The following is a 19,228-nucleotide window of genomic DNA, read 5'->3' as shown; positions in this document are numbered from 1 at the left end:
TGACATTGTCCTTGGATGTTCAGACACTGGCTATAAAATGGGGACAATAATATTTAGTTGAAGACAAATCTAAAAGATTTGTGTTTTAGAAGTGCTTTGGAAATCCAAATGGCTTGAATGTATTGATTTTTATCATGTCTCAGAGTTTTAATTTGGTATTTATTTTTATGTGTTTTATAATGTAAACTGAGAGAAACTGCATTCTGTTTTATATATACAAACATATATAAAAGTTGATAAATTTAAAAAGTAATTGGTACAAGCCATTTTTATTCTCCTAATATTTTTAATGACACTCTAAAAATCTTTCAACATAGGCCCCTGAGTCATTCAGTTAAGAGAACTTTTTTCATATCTCCTATTGACACAAATTCCTGAAGTCTAAGTTACTTATGAAAAGTAAAAGAACAAACAAAAACAAAAGAGAGTAAAGTAACAAAAAAGAAAAGGAAAGGAAGGAAGGAAGGAAGGAAGGAAGGAAGGAAGGAAGGAAGGCTGGCTCCAAGAGTCAATTCTTACGCTATTTGAAAAGAAATACTATGGGACTGGGAGATGCTCAGCAATTACGAGAGTGTACTGCTCTTTCAGGGGATCTGAGTTCAATTCCAGAACCCATGTTAGGCAGCTCACAACTGCCTATAGCTACAGTTCCAGAGGATCCAAAGTCTCTGTTCTCTGCAGGCATTTCCATGCAGATTTCATATACCCACAGTCCCTCCCAGCCCCATGTACACATAATTAACAGTTAAATAAAAAAAAAAAAAAGAAAAGGAAAACTGTGTTTCTAACACAGAGAAAAGCAAATACAGTATTGCTCTGCCTAACGGAATTAAAAAATGGTGGGAGCAGGGTCACTCGTGAAGTCTCACTCCTAACTGAGCAGCTAGGGCAATTAACAGCTGCTAGGAAAGGGAAAAACGACGTTTTTAGTTATGTGGCCCCTTGAAGGTGGTCCTTGCTCTCATTGATGGTCCCTCACCTATGCACATCCTGGCAGCACTGAGTGGACTCAGTGGGTTTAAAAAAGAGCACTTGAAGTTGGAAGGGCAGAGTGATATGGGAGATAGAGATGATTTGGAAGGAATGGAATAGAAAATAGATCAAAACACCTTGTGTGTGTATGAAATTCTCAAATAATTAAATAGACACACAAACACACACAAAGCCAAAGATTCTGTTACAAATCTAAATTTTCTGAATGGATACCTAGGATAAACCTTAATCCCAAAGGAAACTCACTGGATGTTTTGTAATCACTGCTTTATTCCAAGTTGGATCATAGTAAGAGCAATCCCTCACCCTAACAGGTTAAGTAATTAAAAATATATTTATTATTTTTATTCTTCTTATTTTATGGGGATGGGGTGGGCATGGTACATGTGGAGATCAGTGGACAACCCTTGGGAATTGGTTGTTTCCTACATTTACCTGAATGCTGAGGACTGACCTAAGGACATAAAGTTTGCAAGGCAAGAGCTTTCAAGCTGTCTCACCAGCCCAAGTTTATGTAAAATTTAATACCACGGTACTTTACTGAAGTACATAAGGGCTTTCATTCAAATGACATTAAGAATATACATATTTATGCATAATAATAACATGCATATGTATAATATAATCACAGGTATCTTTATTTATGCTGTGGATAAAGAATTTTTATGCCCTACTATAAGCTTTCCTACATTAACATTGGAGAGAAACTATTCAATATATCAAAATAACAGTATGTAGTTAAAAATAGGACAAATATGATCATGAAAATTTGGTTAGACAATCTTACTGTGGAGTTTTATAAAACATATTTTATAAAAATATAAACATTTATATTTGTGACATAACTAAATTGTAAACAAATAAACATTGACAAAATTGCTATTCATCTCTATCATCAGAACTGGAAAGGAGGGCCTGACATATGGCACAGAGGATGAGGGCACTTGCTGCCATCCTGGATGACTTGAAATATTCAGAACACATAGTGGAAAGCTGGCACCACCTCCTGCAAATTGTTCTCTGACCTTCTGTGACCTCTATCTACATTCATGTATACACACACACACACACACACACACACACACACACATACACACACACACACGCCTTACTAAATAACTGTAAAAAATTGAAACTAAGAACACTAAAATGTGGTTAGCACATAGCTGATACTCAACAATAAATGAAGATAGAAAGCTAAACTTCAGAGTAAACCTGGGATGCTAGCCATTTGTTTTAAGGAATCACTATTCAACGAATGGGGAAAGGGATGAACAAGTAACATTAACTACTACCATCTGCTACCAATGAACTCCTATGCTACAGAAACATCATTAAGTCTAACGCTAGATTTTCAACTAACCAGGCCACATCCTTAAGAAAAAAGTGACACTTTTGTGCCTCTGTTTGAAAAAGCAGAAAAATGTCAATACTTTCCCATTGTACACATCAGTGACTCAAAAACTTTGCTGCTCATCAGAATCATCTGAAGAACATTCTGAAGGTATCTTGGGAGTTAGCATTGTGGCTCACATCCAAAATGTCAACACTTGGAAGCCTAAGACAAGAGGATTATGAGTTGAAGATTAACCTGAGCCACTAATACCCTATCTTAAGAAAAAAAAAAAGTATCTCAGTCTTCAGTCCTATAGTCACAGATCCTGATTCAGAAGGGCTGGTTCCTCCTGAGGCATCTTTGTACTTGAAGCAGGAGGGTTGTAAGGATTTATTGTAGGTAATATTGTCCTAGCCTATAATACATGAAGTGCTAGAAACATAGCTCAGTAGCAGAGTACTTGTTTAGTGTGTAGAAGACCCTAGATCTGATTTCCAGTATCCCAATCCCTACAATATAAGTGTCTACAGGAGAATAAAATGCCTATTTAGGCTTGATATGTTGTTCTTCTTAAGGCCTAGCTAATGTTCCTTCTATATCCTTCCTTAAATTACAAAACATCTGCCAGCTTGAAAGAGAAAGATGAGAAGTATATGCACACTAATATTTAATGAACACCAGGTATTTGGTAAAATCCCATATGGAATTTAATTTAGAATACTGTGGGTCTATGGTTATATAAGCACAGTTATCATTCCTTTAATCTTATGAAAGTAACACACATAATTTCTAAAAAATAATTTATGTCTCTCTTTAAAATGCCAACTATCACCCTTGAGTTTGAGACTTCTTCAACAAATAGGAAAGTTTTTCTTGAAGCCTAAGAAAGAATAACCCAGATTGCTGCCTTCAACCCTATTAAAACATCCTGAAAAGCTCCACAATATTTACTGATTTCTGAGTATCATCTCACAAAGGATCTTGAACAAGGCCTGCCATATGCAATACATACTTGACATTTCCTTCTGCTTTGGAGGGGTGGCTCCATCCTCACGATGTTGGAACCATCTGAAACTCAGTATCTGAGACCTTATACGATATCTAATTGTGTTTATTTGTCACCTTTGGCTAACAGATCACTGACTTATCACCATAAATAACAGGATGCTGCTTCCCTTGCCAATCACATTTATTTCTTATGGATACCAGATCTCCTGTTGCTTTCTTATGTATGCACCAGAACCCCTGAATAGATTCAGTGGCTTTGCATTTCCTAAAATATGTAAAAGTTACAGCGATTTGGAGACTGGAAATGTCTTATCTCTTGATTTGATGCTGTAGCAATCACACAGATACCAAAGCAGTATTGTTTCAAAAGCTTCTGAGGCTTTAGAGAGAATGTTTTCATCTTTTTCTACAGTTTCCATCTCTACAGGATTCATATGATATTTTAGGGGGGGGGGGCAGTGATGAATTGCCATTCTAACTGACACGCTTGCTAAAGCTCAGCCAATGGAACTCCAAGGAAAGGGAACGGAAGTTGATGACGATGACCCACATACTACATAAGCTAAATCAACATAGGAGGGTTTATACAGTTCCTGCAGGGTGGGGGGTACAAGAAGCTGTTATCTGCATAGGTGAGGCAAGCTAACAGGATGTTTGTGTAGGATGTTTACAGGGTGAAAAGGTCAAGGGCTCTGCTCAATGTCCTGTTGCTAGGCAACCTGACTGTAAGATGATCTAGTTCCCTGTCTTATCGGGGGTCTGTATTTTTTCCACTAACTAGAGATTCTGTCCTTGTCCCTGACAATGAATCAAACAATATTCTCAGAAGCAGTATTTCCCAAATAATTATTAAACAAGCTAGCCCAACTTCGCTTTCCCTCTAAGAGTATTCTCTCTTTCCAGAAATGCTACCTAGTCTCTCCTATGGATTATCTTCTGGTAGGCAAGTTCCAGCAATCCAAAAGATTGTGCCTAACATATGGAAATTTTGAAGATGTGTCTACACAATGTGAACAGCTTCCTAAAGGATGAGGCAAGGGAAAGAAAGAAATGGTCGAAGTAAGAGGAGTGGAAGATCCTACATCTGGTCTTCTTTTTAACTACTTTCTATCTCCTACGCACACAGCAAATGAGTCACATTTTTGAATATATGTCTTACACAACATATACAAAAAAAGTCCTTACCTGGAGGAGAAATTCTAAATCTACAATCAGAGTTATGTATCCAGTATACTAGGCTACTGAAAACCAACTTGGAGGGGTTACAGAGGAGAGGGGGTGTCTTAGTTACCTTTCTATTGCTGTGACAAAGCACCATGACCAAGGCAACTTGTAAAGGAAAACATTTAACTGGGCTAATGGTTTCAGAGGGTTAAGAGTCCATGATGGCAGAGCAAAGGCATGGTGTCAGGAACAGCTAAGAGCTTACATCTTGATCCATATGTAGGAGGCAAAGAATGAACTCCAAGTAGTGAGTCTTTTGAAATCTCAAAGCTCACCCCCAGTGACATACTTCCTCCGTAAGATCACATCTCCTAATCCTAAAACACGAATCTATTGAAGACATTCAAACCACCTTTGGGGGCAGGGGTAAATTACCAGGTGCTAAAATTCTATGTAAACATTGTCCTAACATCCAGGTCCTTGGAAGGATCTATCCCTGCCTCTCAAAGCATCATATTCTTGCTTTGGCTTCTTGTTTCTCCTCATCACCCCCTCAAACACAAACCATGCTCTCTTGTTTTGTGTATTACAGGTCCTTCACGGAAACATGCTGAAAAATATCTAGCCATCCTACTCTTGAATCAGATTTTCTAGCTCTTTTGCTCCAACTTGAAAAAACAGTGCCATCAAGGGAGCTTCTGAAAATCTTGTTTCCATAGAACTACAAGCCTCCATCAAGATGAAATAAATAAGGATGTTGTCAGGTCCTATAATGCTGATGCCTATATCACTGGTTCTACTACTCACCACACTTAAAAAGCTTTCAGTTGCTCTGATAGACTGTGGTTTGACAGGAATGACTGGATAACTTTAAAGGAAGTTGGAACCAGAAGGCAAAGCAAAGCTCCAGAGTCTGGAGTAAGCAAGTGTGTCTAACCTTCTGACTGTTTTTGTTCCCAGATTTGGATGGATTAAGACAATGATAGGTACTTATCCCATACGTGATGATAAACTGCTGTGAGTTTTAGTGAGACACGATGAAATCCAGCCTACTCACAGTGGGCAATATGAATGGGGATTACAAGATTTTTGGTTAATAAGATTTAATAAAAAAATACCACTAAATAATTTGAAAAGTTTGAAAAAACTACCAATTGCAGCATAGATAAGGAAAATATATCCAAAAGTACAAAAAAAAAAAAAAAAAAAAAAAGAGAAGTTAAAATTGTGGCACAGGAAAACAACAAGAAGAGAAGACCAGGATTTAAGCGAACCCTGGAACACTCACGAAGGAAAACAGAGCCTGGATTTTAGACAATATTTGGACTTATTTCCATCGTAACTCTTGCTAAATGATATTACTTAAGACCCAGTAACTCTTGCTTTACTTCCATCCTAGCGCAAATGCTTAAACAAGTGCTGGCAGGCTCAGCTTCCTGGCTAGTGCTATTCCAGAACATGGCATTAGCACGTTTGGAAGACTTAACTTCTAATGAGGACTTTTCATCGTTTACTAACTGCACTTCCCTGAAATGGGGCCAATTTATGGTCTGTCCTGAAACAAAAGTTACAGTGGGATTTCAAAGTATTTTTGAAACATTAGCAAATTGTGTGGTAGTGCCTGAAAAAGGTCAGTAAGTGTATACTGAAAGAGCATATGACTAATCTAATGTGCAAAAATTTAATCCTGCACAAACTGGATTAGAACTTGGAGTACTAACTGGGTGTGGTAGCCTACCCATAATCCCAGCACTAGGAGGCATGGGTTCCAGAAGTTCTAGGACAGTCTGTACAACATTGTGAAATCCTGATAAAAAACCTAAGCAATGGTAAAGTATCTCTGGCAGAATGCTTGCCTGTCATGCTAGAGACCCTTGGTTCAATCCAGGGTATCTCAAAAATAAAAGTGAAAAAGGAATACTAAGCAAAATGAAAATTTTAATGTCAATGATATTATAGGAGCTTTGTCTAAGTAAAATCACCCTGAGCCAGTAAGGATTTAATAAGCCCAGTTTTGAGTGTTCCTGATACAAAAACACATAATCCTATGAAAACGATAGGCTAATTCTAAGCAGATGGTGTTATTCTATAAAAGTCAAAGTTTTATACAAAAAAACACACTTCAGTATGCTACTGATAGGAAATCCAATCCTCTGGTCCAACACAAGGCTCCCTTATCAAGGTACTTCTTAGCTTCCCTATAGATTACAGAGGAGTCTCAAGCAAATAAATAATCAAAATTAAAGGAACAAGATAAGGAAGGGAGACGAAGCAGATCTGGACACAGCTAAATGTAGGGAAAAGAAGAAAAAGAGAAACTACGTGATATAAGAAAGCAAGGCTGATAAGCAACTAATCAGGTCAAATATTTTTGCCAAGGCTGCCAGCAGTTGTTTCACTGAAGACAGGAGAAGAGAAGGGGAGCTGGGACATGGTTGGGGCAGATTCCTGTCTAGCACACATGGTCCAGCTCTGATGTCCCCCTTGACAAAACAGATAAACAAAAAAAGCCGAAGCTGAAAAGCCCTGATTCACCAGTTACTCCTCCTCCCCAAAGAAAAGCTGTCTTGCCGCAGGGCCTGGTGGATAGTTTACAGGATCTCATGGGGCAATGGCATCCAGGAAGAGGGGATAATTATGCAACAAAAAGTATTTTTTCTTGTATATTTGTAGTTATTAAAACCATCATACCAACAAAAGCTATGAGAAAGAACTTTTAAGAGTCACTTTTCTTCAGATTCCTAAAACATGGAACATATTCTAACCTTCTTCATAAAAAAAAAAAATTAAATGCCAGCATGGTGACACACACCTTTTATGCCTGCACATAAGAGGCAGAGGCAGAAAAATCTCTGTGAATTCAAGGCCAGCTTGGTCTACATAGTGAGTTCCAGGCCATCCAGAGCTGCACAGCAATACAGTGTTTAAAGAAAAAATGGTTTTTCTTTTACACCACAAATGAATGCTCCTGGTCTGCTGCATATGTGCCCCACTGTGCCGAGAAAAAAAGTAAACTGATTCTGTTATTTCTGGCCCAGTGTGAAGAGTAATTTCTATTATTAAAAACTAAAATTAAAAACTAAACATTTAGATCCTTTGAACAATGAATTTCAAATCATTCATGAAGAGGGCGATACAAACCTACAAAACAAAGTAACTCCATGGCAGCATTACCAGGACTGTTCTGTTTCATTTACTTTGCATCAAGACCATCTGGCTACACTCCATCTCTCCCTGTGAGTTTAGAAAATTACAAAGAATAAAAGCAAAAGATGAAACACTCCCTTTTCATTGCTGTATTCCAAAATTTCCTTAGGATCCAAGAAAAAGATCATTACAGCTTTTTAGTAGGAGATCAGTTTTGACAAGGAGGGTACTTTGTGGAAACTGCAAATACAAAGCCAACTGGACTCTTAACCTGCATGGATTCAGAATCACCTACATATTAGGATCACTGCTCAAACTCCAAACTCTCCCCTCCTCCCCTTCCTGTTAAGCCAGGTGGACTTTATTAGGGCATACAGGTTGAAGCCAGGCTCATCCTACCAACGCACACCCACATACTTCCTGGGTGGATTTCACCTAAGGGTCGCTGACATTCAGCTGCTCTGAAAAACAGCATTTGCATCTTAGCTAACCATCTTGGGATGTGCCATTCCCTCTTCTACACTTGAAGCAATTCCAGCTGTCTTTACCCAGATCTGACTATAGTTTTTTGAACTCTATGTTCCAGTAATTTCTAGTTGTATCATTCCTTTAATCTGACTAGGTATTTTTTTTTTTTTTTAATATTTAGGTTCATGATTTTGGTTCTCTTGCTTGGCTTTAGGTACTATTCCTAATGGTTTCCAGAACACTGTTTTGTAGATGTAACCAACGGTCTTATTAAATAAGAAACACAGAGCCGATTCAGAGAAGAAAGCCAAGAGGTCAGAGCTAAGAGCCTCACCCTTCCTGATTCAGGGATCCTCTTCAGCCAAGAGAGCTCTCCGACAAAGGGGACCTACTTCCTGTGTGTGTCTTTATATAGTCTAGCTGTTCTGCCTTCTCATTCGTTGTAAACCCAAACATGTGACTGCCTCGTCACTGCCTGAATATACCGCCCTCCAGGTCCTTAAAGGCGTGTGCCACCGCCACCATGCACTTGCTATGGCTCTAATAGCTCTGACCCCCAGACAACTTTATTTATTAACATACAATTAAAATCACATTTCAGTACAAGTAAAATACCACCACACTGTTTTCATTCTGCACTGTTCTACAGCAGCACAAGAATAATTTGCATACCATCCTAACTGGGTCAAGTTCACTTATATATTGTGACTTTGAAAATGTTTTCATTTTTCTCAGAGCTGAATTTATCAGAAAAATATACTTCTTATAGTATCTAGTATGATACAGTGGGTGTAGTACAATGTATATTAATAATATTTCTAGCATAGATAAGTGAATAAATGAAAGAGATTCTGACCTGGGCCATAGTCATGCTAAAAGCATTTTCCGTTTTACAAATTGTATCAGCTGCATAAAATAATTTAATTTTTTTGTAAAATATCAGCACATTTTAATTAGGTATTTAGATTAAACAAAGTGAAAATTTCAGTTCTTTTTACACTAGTCATGTCTCAAATGCTCAAAAACCACAAATCACTAATGCTTATCATATCAGAGGATATAGACAGCACACTAAGAATCACAGAAAAGTCCTACTACACAGAACTGAGTCACCTCTTATAGCTGGAGATTTTCCTGTCAGAAAGACATCCCACAGCAAACTCTGCTCTTTGTATCAACACAAACACTGGTTCTATGTATGGCACTGGGTAAAACACTAACTATACTTAATCTTTCAGTAAATTTCAAGTATTAAATTATTTGCCTGGTTCCAAGAGCAGATCACACTACAGTTTATTACTCCACTTCTGCAACATAAAGACAAGGAATATGTAGATCTCACATTCTAACTGCCACAACAAGAAAATTGACATGCTCAAGTTATCAGGGAAGCAATACATGGCTTGCTGTTGGGGTGTGTGTGTAGGTAGGGGATTGGACCAAATACTTAATACTATAATTATTTCTCTCTACTTCCCATTCCCCAAAATCCTAGTTATCATCCCTATATGAAATATAATCTATAAAGCATGGAGGACCTACAGGTATTGACTTGTAATGATACTATAAACTTCCTTTGTATTTATAAAGACTCTAGAGACTCCCACAATACTTCATGTAGATCACCTATGTAATGAGAGTTGAGACAGCTGCATCCTCAGCAATGCAGAAGGTCATTCAAAGCTAAGGAGGGACTGCTTTTCTGAGCAGGAGTTTTCCCTGCATATACGAATAGTGCTCCTTGGGTTTCCATGGTGGCTTAGGTGTTCACTTACAATAAATGCAGACACATATTGGGATACAAACTTATCAGGTAGAAAAAGAGTGGACCTTCATATCTTCCAAATTGCAAACTTTATAAAACTAGATATTCACATTTGTTATTATGGTACTGCAAACAGAAATTCACCCATGAAGACCATTTTCAGGTCTTTCATGGAGTGGTAAAGAATATCGACTTTTATTTATTTGATTAGAATATTGCTTCAGGGCACAACAAAGTTAGTAAAAACAGAGTGTGGTTTGGTACTTTTCTGTATTCTTTTGCAACATCAAATCACAGTTTTAGCAGACACTGGAGATTATACCACCCAGTAATAATAGAAGCATGCTTAATCTGCCAAGATCTCTTTGTCCTTATGAAATTTATGATATGACTCATGGAAACACCGGCCCAGTGCCACAGAAACCAGTCAAGATTGTGTGATGATGTGAAGTCCAAGTGAATTGGCTTCCAAGGTGCAATGAATCGAACAATCTACAGCTATACTCTGGTTTAAGTAGACTTCATCTTCATAGCCTTGCAAAGGCCATAGCAACTCAACAACTGCCAAAGAAAATCAAAGCCAGAGTTGGCGGAATAGGCCTTTTAATTATATATATATATTTTAAAAGACTGAGAGCCATGCAGCCACAGCAACCTTCAGCACAGTATAGCAAGTACTTAATGATCACATTAGAAATCTCATTTAAAAGTTGATGTACATCCTTAAAACTCCTGCCCAAAATGATAAAGACGATAGGAGCATTGATGAAATGGGAAGAAATGGGGATCGTGTATATTCTGTCTACTTAGTATTGCCATGAAGACACAAGAGTAACAATCTTTTGGAAGCTATGTAGCAGATAGATGGAGAGTGACTGCCCTTTATTCTCAAGAGCTGAAGTCTAAATGTGTGAAGAAGATAACCATCAAGAAACTGTTGCTTTGAGTTTTCCTGCCTGGCCCACAGTCAGGACAAATCTCTCTCACCCGCCAGTCCCACAGCCGTCAGACCCAACCAAGTAAACACAGAGACTTATATCGGTTACAAACTGTATGGCCGTGGCAGGCTTCTTGCTAACTGTTCTTACAGCTTAAATTAATCCATTTTCATTAATCTATACCTTGCCACATGGCTCGTGGCTTATCGGCATCTTCACATGCGGCTTGTCATCATGGCGGCTGGCAGTGTCTCTCTGACTCAGCCTTCCACTTCCCAGCTCTATTCTCCTCCTTGTCCTGCCTATACTTCCTGCCTGGCCACGGGCCAATCAGTGATTTATTCATTGACCAATCAGCAACACATTTGACATACAGACCATCCCACAGCAAGAAACCTGCAGAGTTACAGAATTATGGAAAGCTTCAGGAACTGGAGCATGAGAAATAATGGTAGAAAAGGACTTAGATTCTAACAATCTGCATATTTTTCTTATTCAGTTTTAACTAGATTCTCAACTGGACCAAGGCAGAAGATGGAAATCTTGGTCTCCAAAAGCATGAAATTAGACAGTGTGGTGGTTTAAATGAGAATGACCTCCATAGAATAATGTATTTGAATACTCGGTCCTTAGTTGATGGAACTGTTTGGAAAGCATTAGAAGGTGTGTCCTAATTAAAGGAGGTATGTCACCAATGGCGGACTTTCAGGTTTCAAAAGCTCATGCCATTTCCAGTTATCTCTCTCTCTCTCCCTGCCTCCTACTAGAGAGAAATATGTAAACTTTCAGCTACTGCTCCAGTGGCACACCTGCCTGCCTGCTGCCATACTCCCCAGTACTACTTGGTCATGGATTCTAACCCTCTGGAACTGTAAACCCCAATAAACTTAGTTGTAGAATATTATTTTAAGATGTGTTACATTTGCTTATGATGTAGATCACTTGTTTTAATGATGTAAAGATGTGTTACGTTGCATTTGTTAAACTCTGTGAAGCTGTGTTGTTACTTTGCCTGTCTAAAACACCTGATAGGTCTAATATAGAGATGAATGGCCAATAGCAAGGCAGGAGAAAGGATAGATGGGATTGGCAGGCAGAGAAAATAAATAGGAGGAGAAATCTGGGAAGAGGAGATCAAAGAGCAAGAAAAGGAGAAGGAGAGGAGGACTCCAGGAGCCAGCCAGCCAGCTACACAGCAAGCCATGGAGTCAGAACTAAAGAAAGATATACAGAAATAGAGAAAGGTAAAATCTCAGAGGCAAACGGTAGTTGGGATTATTAAAATGAAAAAAAAAAACTGGCAAAAAACAAGCCAAGCTAAGGCCGGACATTTATAAGTAAGAGTAAGCCTCTGTGTGGTTTATTTTAGGAACTGGGTGCTGTTCCCCTCCAGAGAGCCAAAGAGAAATGAGTAAGAAAACAAACAACTACAAAACTCTAGGTTCTATAGGTTGCTGTGGTCACAGTGTCTTTTTACAGCAATAGAAAAGTAACTAAGACAGATAGGATGGCAATATGGGTGCATCTGATTCTCCTTAGTGAAACTGAAGTGAGAGCTCATGTCCTCAGTGGTGAAGCACTCTCTTGTAAGTCAAATTGCTAAATGGTCTTATTAATAAAACACCTGGAGCCAGATATTGGGGTAAATTCTGAAAGATCAGAGAGACAGAACAAGCCCCAGCCAACTTCACCTTGCCAACTCCTCAGCCGATTCTGTTTCCTCAGACTGAATGCCTCTGAGTCCTCACCCAGAGGGGATCGCAGCTGAACTGCTGCTTAAAAGCCTAAAAGCTTAAAAACCTCTAGTTCCTAGTCCTCACACCTTATATACCTTTCTACTTTCTGCCATCACTTCCTGGGATTAAAGGCGTGTGTCTTTCCTAAGCAAGACATGAGATCTCAAGTTCTGGGATTAAAGGTGTGTGCCACCATGCCTGGCTCTGTTCCTAATGTTGCCTTGATCTCACAGAGATCCAGATGGATCTCTGCCTCCTGAATGCTAGGATTAATGTCACGTGTGCCACCACTGTCTGGTGTCTATGTCTAAACTAGTGGCTGTTCTGTTCTCTGACCCCATATAAGTTTTATTAGGGTACACAATATATTGGGGGACATAATATATCACCACACTCTCTAGCTCAGTCCTTCTAGCTACCTATCTCACTGGGGCTTCCTAGACTCCAGCCATCTTGGTTTAAGCTTCTTCCCATACTCTCCACCTTTACCACACCCCAGGCAGGACACTAAAGGCCTGTCTCTGAAAAGCAGGCACATTTAAATTAAGGCCACAATGTACTAGTGTTCAGGAGCACCCTCTCACAGATTCCTCAGGGAACACTTTGGTAACTCAGAATAAGGGACTATTTCCCCCCAAACATCATAAAATCTTCAACTTTTAAATCCACATGCTTAGTCTGGGGAATACTTTCACCTAATTCATACAAGCTACTACAGCATTATTGAGAGGTCTACATTACATGATTTTAGCATTACCTTGTCGTCCTCAGTGAAATGTACCAGCCCATAGAAACTCATCTTCACACACACACACACACACACACACACACACACACACACACACACACACACAGCTGATGATAGGAATTGTGGTACCACACAGTCCAAACAGAAATTGAGTGACAAAGAAATTCTCAAACACCTGTAGGTAGAGTTTTCCTGCCTGGCCCACAGTCAGGACAAATCTCTCTCACCTGCCAGTCCCACAGCCTTTCAAACCCAACCAAGTAAACACAGAGGCTTATTTTGCTTACAAACTGTATGGCCGTGGCAGGCTTTTTGCTAACTGTTCTTACAGCTTAAATTAACCCATTTCTATTAATCTATACCTTGCCACGTGGCTCGTGGCTTACCGGTATCTTCACATGCTGTTTCTCATCGTGGCAGCTGGCAGTGTCTCTCTGACTCAGCCTTCCACTTCCCAGCTTTGTTCTCCTCCTTGTCCCGCCTACACTTCCTGCCTAGCCAATGGCCAATCAGTGTTTTATTTATTAACTAATTAGCAACACATTTGCCATACAGAACATTCCACAGCACTTCCCCCCTTTTTTTTTTCAAAAGGAAGGTTTTAACCTTAACAAAGTAAAATTACATACAATTTGGGAATTTGGGCGTAGCTTCTCTTACTACTTCCTGCTGGAGGGGGGCGCTGTATCTTATGGGGAAACAAAGAAAATTTTAGGATTATGGAATAGTCCATGAGGGTGTATCGTCTGAGCCAGTTGCCTTCAAACCATTCTGGATGTTGGATCATCTGGGCCATGGTGGACCTTTCAGGGGGTCTTGGCTGGTCAAACCTGATGTGTCTTAATCTGGAACAAATCCATAGCCTCTGGCTTTCTGTGGAAACAAAAGCAGAGTCTCCTTTCCAAAGTAACATATCCTTATATCCAAATTTTGAAGTCAAGGTACCTTTAAAATATACAGTTTGGCATAACTCAACAGCTTTTACAATCAAATATTTTTCTGCAGTTAAAAGTCCCAAAGACAACACAATGCAGATTCTCTGTGTAATATCCATTTTTACGTGGCTTATTTTTTATACTACCTTTACTGTCTCTTTAAAGACTTTATTTTTTAAAACTATGTATTTATTTCTATAACTCTATATATCATCTTTTTTGTCTCTTTCAAGCCTACGTATCTTTTACACACATTGTAAACTATTACATCTGAATCTGTCTTATTGTGAATCTATTGCCTTAAACTGCAGCAGCTGTGGCTGCTGGATCCACCCACCTCAGCTTCCCAACATGGCCATGGTTTACCGCCAGCTCTGGGAGCTATCGGGGGTCTATGCTTTTAGCCAAGCAGCGTGTAGCCCAGAAACCTCCCCTTTTGCTCTGCACCAGCAAAGGCTAAATCCACCATGCAGCTCAAAGTGCCACTTGCAAAGGCCTCATTCCCGCCATAGGCAGGTCGAGCACGCACACTAGGAACACACCAGTAGCTCAAACCAGCAGCTGCCGCTCATTTGAGAGAGACAATTAGGAACTGTTTTTAGCTCCGTTTTAGAATCTTTTTTCTCAGGTTTTAGGTGGAAACTCTTGCCACCACGTTGGACGCCATTTGTAGGTAGAGTTTTCCTGCCTGGCCCACAGTCAGGACAAATCTCTCTCACCTGCCAGTCCCACAGCCTTTCAAACCCAACCAAGTAAACACAGAGGCTTATTTTGCTTACAAACTGTATGGCCGTGGCAGGCTTTTTGCTAACTGTTCTTACAGCTTAAATTAACCCATTTCTATTAATCTATACCTTGCCACGTGGCTCGTGGCTTACCGGTATCTTCACATGCTGTTTCTCATCGTGGCAGCTGGCAGTGTCTCTCTGACTCAGCCTTCCACTTCCCAGCTTTGTTCTCCTCCTTGTCCCGCCTACACTTCCTGCCTAGCCAATGGCCAATCAGTGTTTTATTTATTAACTAATTAGCAACACATTTGCCATACAGAACATTCCACAGCAAACACCCAAAGCCCAAACCCAACAAAACCAAAACAGAAAGGACTAAGAGTAGAGATTCAATTTGAAGGGGAAAAAAACCTCTAATGCATCTCGATATAAATAAAGAAATTATTATACCTTTTTCACACACTGTTACTAAGAGTGACTGAGGAAATGTGCCTATAGTGAAGCCTCTGTCCCTAAAAGGTGACTCTATCCTGATTACTACTATACTGAACTGATTCCTAACCCCTTACTTCTCCTCTCCATTTCCTTTGTTCCACTTTTTGATAATAATTTACTCAATATTTCTAAAATTCCAAGTTTTATTTATTCATTTATTTATTTTTGTTACTGTCACCTCAGAATCTGTAATTTTACTTACCTCTTTTTAGAATTCCAAAGTTAGTTACTGGTCAAATATATGTACAAATTTTGTTTGGTGTTTTAGTTTAAAAGCCATGAAAGAGCTATTTGTTTATCATGATTGATCAGTGATGAAATACTTCTACAAATCTGACTAAACTCACCATTGCTTCTCCTGTCTGACTTCTTTTAAATGGTTTGCTTCTCTTAAGTACAACCTTTAATACATCTTACAGTGGTTGCAGCTAGATGATAATAATCCTTTAGTCTTTGCATAACTAAAAATGTATTATATTCTTAGAAGGTGTGGCCTTGGTTCTGGGTGAATAAGCCTTGTTCAGAAAAACCTTCTTCCTAATAAGTATGTGATAAATCCATAGGAACAGAGTGAGAGCTCCAAGATAGGATCATCAAAGAAGGTAATGAAATAACACATGGCTGACAGAAATGCATGGTGGCTGACTCCCTAACAAAGAAAACAAAATGAGAATTTGCTTTTAAAAATGAAAAGAGTAAGTATCATGTAATGGAAGGCAAAATGAGGATGTGTTTCCAGTAAACATTCCTAAAGACACTGGTTCCAATGCTTGATGCAAAAATTAAGAAATATTTATGAAAGTGGATAGCCACTGTATTCAATTAGTAAGGACTGGAGGACAATATCTGATTTTGGTTGTTGTGATTACATGAGGGACAGAAGGACATCAGAAGTTAGCCTTCTTTTATCAGCATTCCTGAAGTTAATAAGTATTGTAGGGCCACAAAGAGAACCACAAAATCAGAAGGTCATGCAAGAGTACAAGAAGAGAGGAGAGTACAAAAGCATGATTTCTAGATTCATCCTTTGGATAAGTTGTTTGTATTTTATCTTGATGGTGAATTGAATTCATCAGAGCATTTGAAAAACCCATGTTGCATTAGGTGCACTATAATTCCATTTAGTCCAGATAAAAGCTGCTGGAGAGAGCAAGGACATTCCAAGTACAAAAATCAATGCTTTTTTTCCCCTAGGTTGAGTTTAGCCACATAAGTAGTCTCTATACCTGGCCACATCACAGATTTCTGTGCTACTCAATAATAGCTATATATCTCTTGCCAGTGCTGAATTTTTGCCACCTTTATTAATTTAAGTAAATTTCACATAATCACACATAATAAACCAGTGCACAACTTTTGGCAAACATCCCTTTTATAAGCCTGTTCCAGTGCAGTGATAATACTTCTCATGGCTCTCCAATGAATGTGAAGTATTCTCACAACCAGATATTAAATAGAATGGAATAAGTACATTTTACTTTCATGTAAAATCTATTTGTACTGCATGGGTTTATGTTGGATAAATAGATGGTGAATGCAGAAATTTTCAAATCAGCTCTTCATTCCCAGAAGCAAAATCACAATTGCCTCTAAAGCCAAACATTGAGCATGCCTACAAGAAGATATGGACATACTTAAATTACATTGGATTGCTTTTGTCTCCCAACTGTTATCTCTCTTAAGAATAAAAGCATCAGTTTGACATTCACTGGAGATATTTTCAAGCATTATATTATAAAATTCATTTACCTAAGTTCCTTAAATTTTTTAGGGGGAAGAGAATTTACTGTCAATTTGAATCGATATATATGACTGCCTTTGCATTTCTGTTAACTACATAATCTAATTTACGTCTTTACATTTTATTTATGCATTGTCATACTTACATAGAAACTGTAAATGATATAATAAGAAACACTTTATCAGATCTATGATATTATTTAATTAAAGATATCATAGAATATTTTAGTTGCTATATACTTTATTTGATGATATACCAATAGTTATAGCTAAAAATGAATCTTTCATTTGAAATAGAAATACTTAATACTTTGCTCCTATGGGAATAATAAATCATTCCTTTCTTCATAATCTATTTTATGGTATTATTTTTAATAATTTCTTCTTTTGGGAACAAAAGTAAAATTTAGCAACCATTTATTAAGCTTTTATTTCATATAAGTTATTTCCATGAATTCTAAAGAGGATACAAAAAGAACAAGATGTGACTACAGCCTTAAGAAACTTCAAACCTGGTACAACAAATAAATACTCCAACAGAGCATGGCAAACACCATGGAAAACTTGAGGAAAATGTGCTAGGTGAACTCTGTTTTTAGTTAGCCATCATGAGAATCTTGAAAATGAGGAAGGTCCTAAAATACCAGCAGTTACTTAGTGAAGTTCTCACTCAGCTGCCCTGGAGGTTCAAACCTATGGTCCCCATGATTAAGAAATGTACTGACGTTCTCATTGAGAAGGAATACTTGTGGCTAGTTAGTGCTGAAAACAATACAGTTATTTTACTTAACCCTTGCAGAAGAGAGCCACAGGGTCTCTCTGAGCGGCCCTGCACCTCCCTGTGTAAAACCAAGACCACAGCTCCTACCAGCTAGCCTCCAACCAAAGCAAAACAGCTCAGGACTAATGCACTTCATGTCTGTAAAGATGGACACCAACACCATTTAATCTAACTTTAAAACAGAGGAGAAGTGAACCTTCCATGCTGAGGGTTGCATGCTACTATAGTTAATCAAAAGACTGGCTACCTGATTAACAGCTGTCATCTGAAGCAGCACCCAAAACGTTGGCAGTGTTTTGAGGACAAGTCTGAAAGGACCAACATGTAATTTGCTATGGAAAACTAGTAGCATGTTTTATTTCCAATCATGTGAAAATAAACTGAAAAGATGTCTGTGCAAATAAAAATGAATCAATTCATCCCTTACTTGTACCCAGTTGTGCTGCATTAATCATCCCTGACCACCAATTAAAGTTTTCCACTGCTGAAACTCCAGAGCTTTGCAGAATGCAAAAAGTTCTAAGAGACATCATTCTTTGTTTCTCTTCCAAATACCCCTGGGAACCCTACATTTGAAGAACTACACTATAAAATTATCATCAATAACATCTTTCCCCTGACTTTTAAGCCTTTTGCTAGAAAACTGGATGCTTAGTTAAGTACACATCTTGATGGATTTGTTTACCAAGGTGACTCCTGCTGGGTCTCCAACATTCCCAGGATCCTAATCAGGAAAGAGAACACACTAGGACTTGAAAAGTTCCCCGTGTACTCCTTCCTCCCTGTCACTAACTCTTTCATCTTTCTACATCAAGTCAACATTACCTTGACTTCTAATAGCACACAGTAGTTTTTACATTTCACATAAACGGAATCAAATACTCTATGCTCTTGTGTATTTAGTTTGTTTGCTTTTTTTCACTCTGGTTTGAGAGTTATGTGGGTACTATAGGTATTTAGAAGTTCTGTTTTTCTTCTGTGTAGTATCACATTGTACCAATGTAATATACTTTAAGCACTTCACTGTTCTTGCTTCAGCTGGCTAGCCTCTTGGTCAGCAAACTCTGGGTATCCACCTGACTGCTTCCCAAAACTGGGCATATAGGCACACACAGCAGTGCCTAGTTTTTGACTTGGTGCTGAAGATATAAACCCACATCCTCATGCTTGCAAATCAAACACTCTTGTATACCAGACCATTTCCCCAGCCCCTGAAGCCCTTTTGGAAAGAGTTAGTAAATTTTCC

The 19,228-nt window shown here is 38.6% G+C and overlaps 1 protein-coding gene across 6 annotated transcripts in view; it reads right to left on the bottom strand.

Moving 5' to 3' along the window:
• The window catches only part of Rnls (renalase, FAD dependent amine oxidase), a 315,387-nt gene that overhangs the window by 237,763 nt on the left and 58,396 nt on the right, over positions 1-19,228 (bottom strand). The window lies entirely within an intron of this gene.

This window comes from Peromyscus californicus, unplaced genomic scaffold (genome assembly GCF_007827085.1).
Source record: "Peromyscus californicus insignis strain IS unplaced genomic scaffold, ASM782708v3 Scaffold_4__1_contigs__length_199733344, whole genome shotgun sequence".
In the NCBI taxonomy this organism is placed as follows: Eukaryota; Metazoa; Chordata; class Mammalia; order Rodentia; family Cricetidae; genus Peromyscus; species Peromyscus californicus.
The sequence above is the reverse complement of the archived record's forward strand: the minus strand, read 5'-3'. Positions and strand labels throughout refer to the sequence as shown.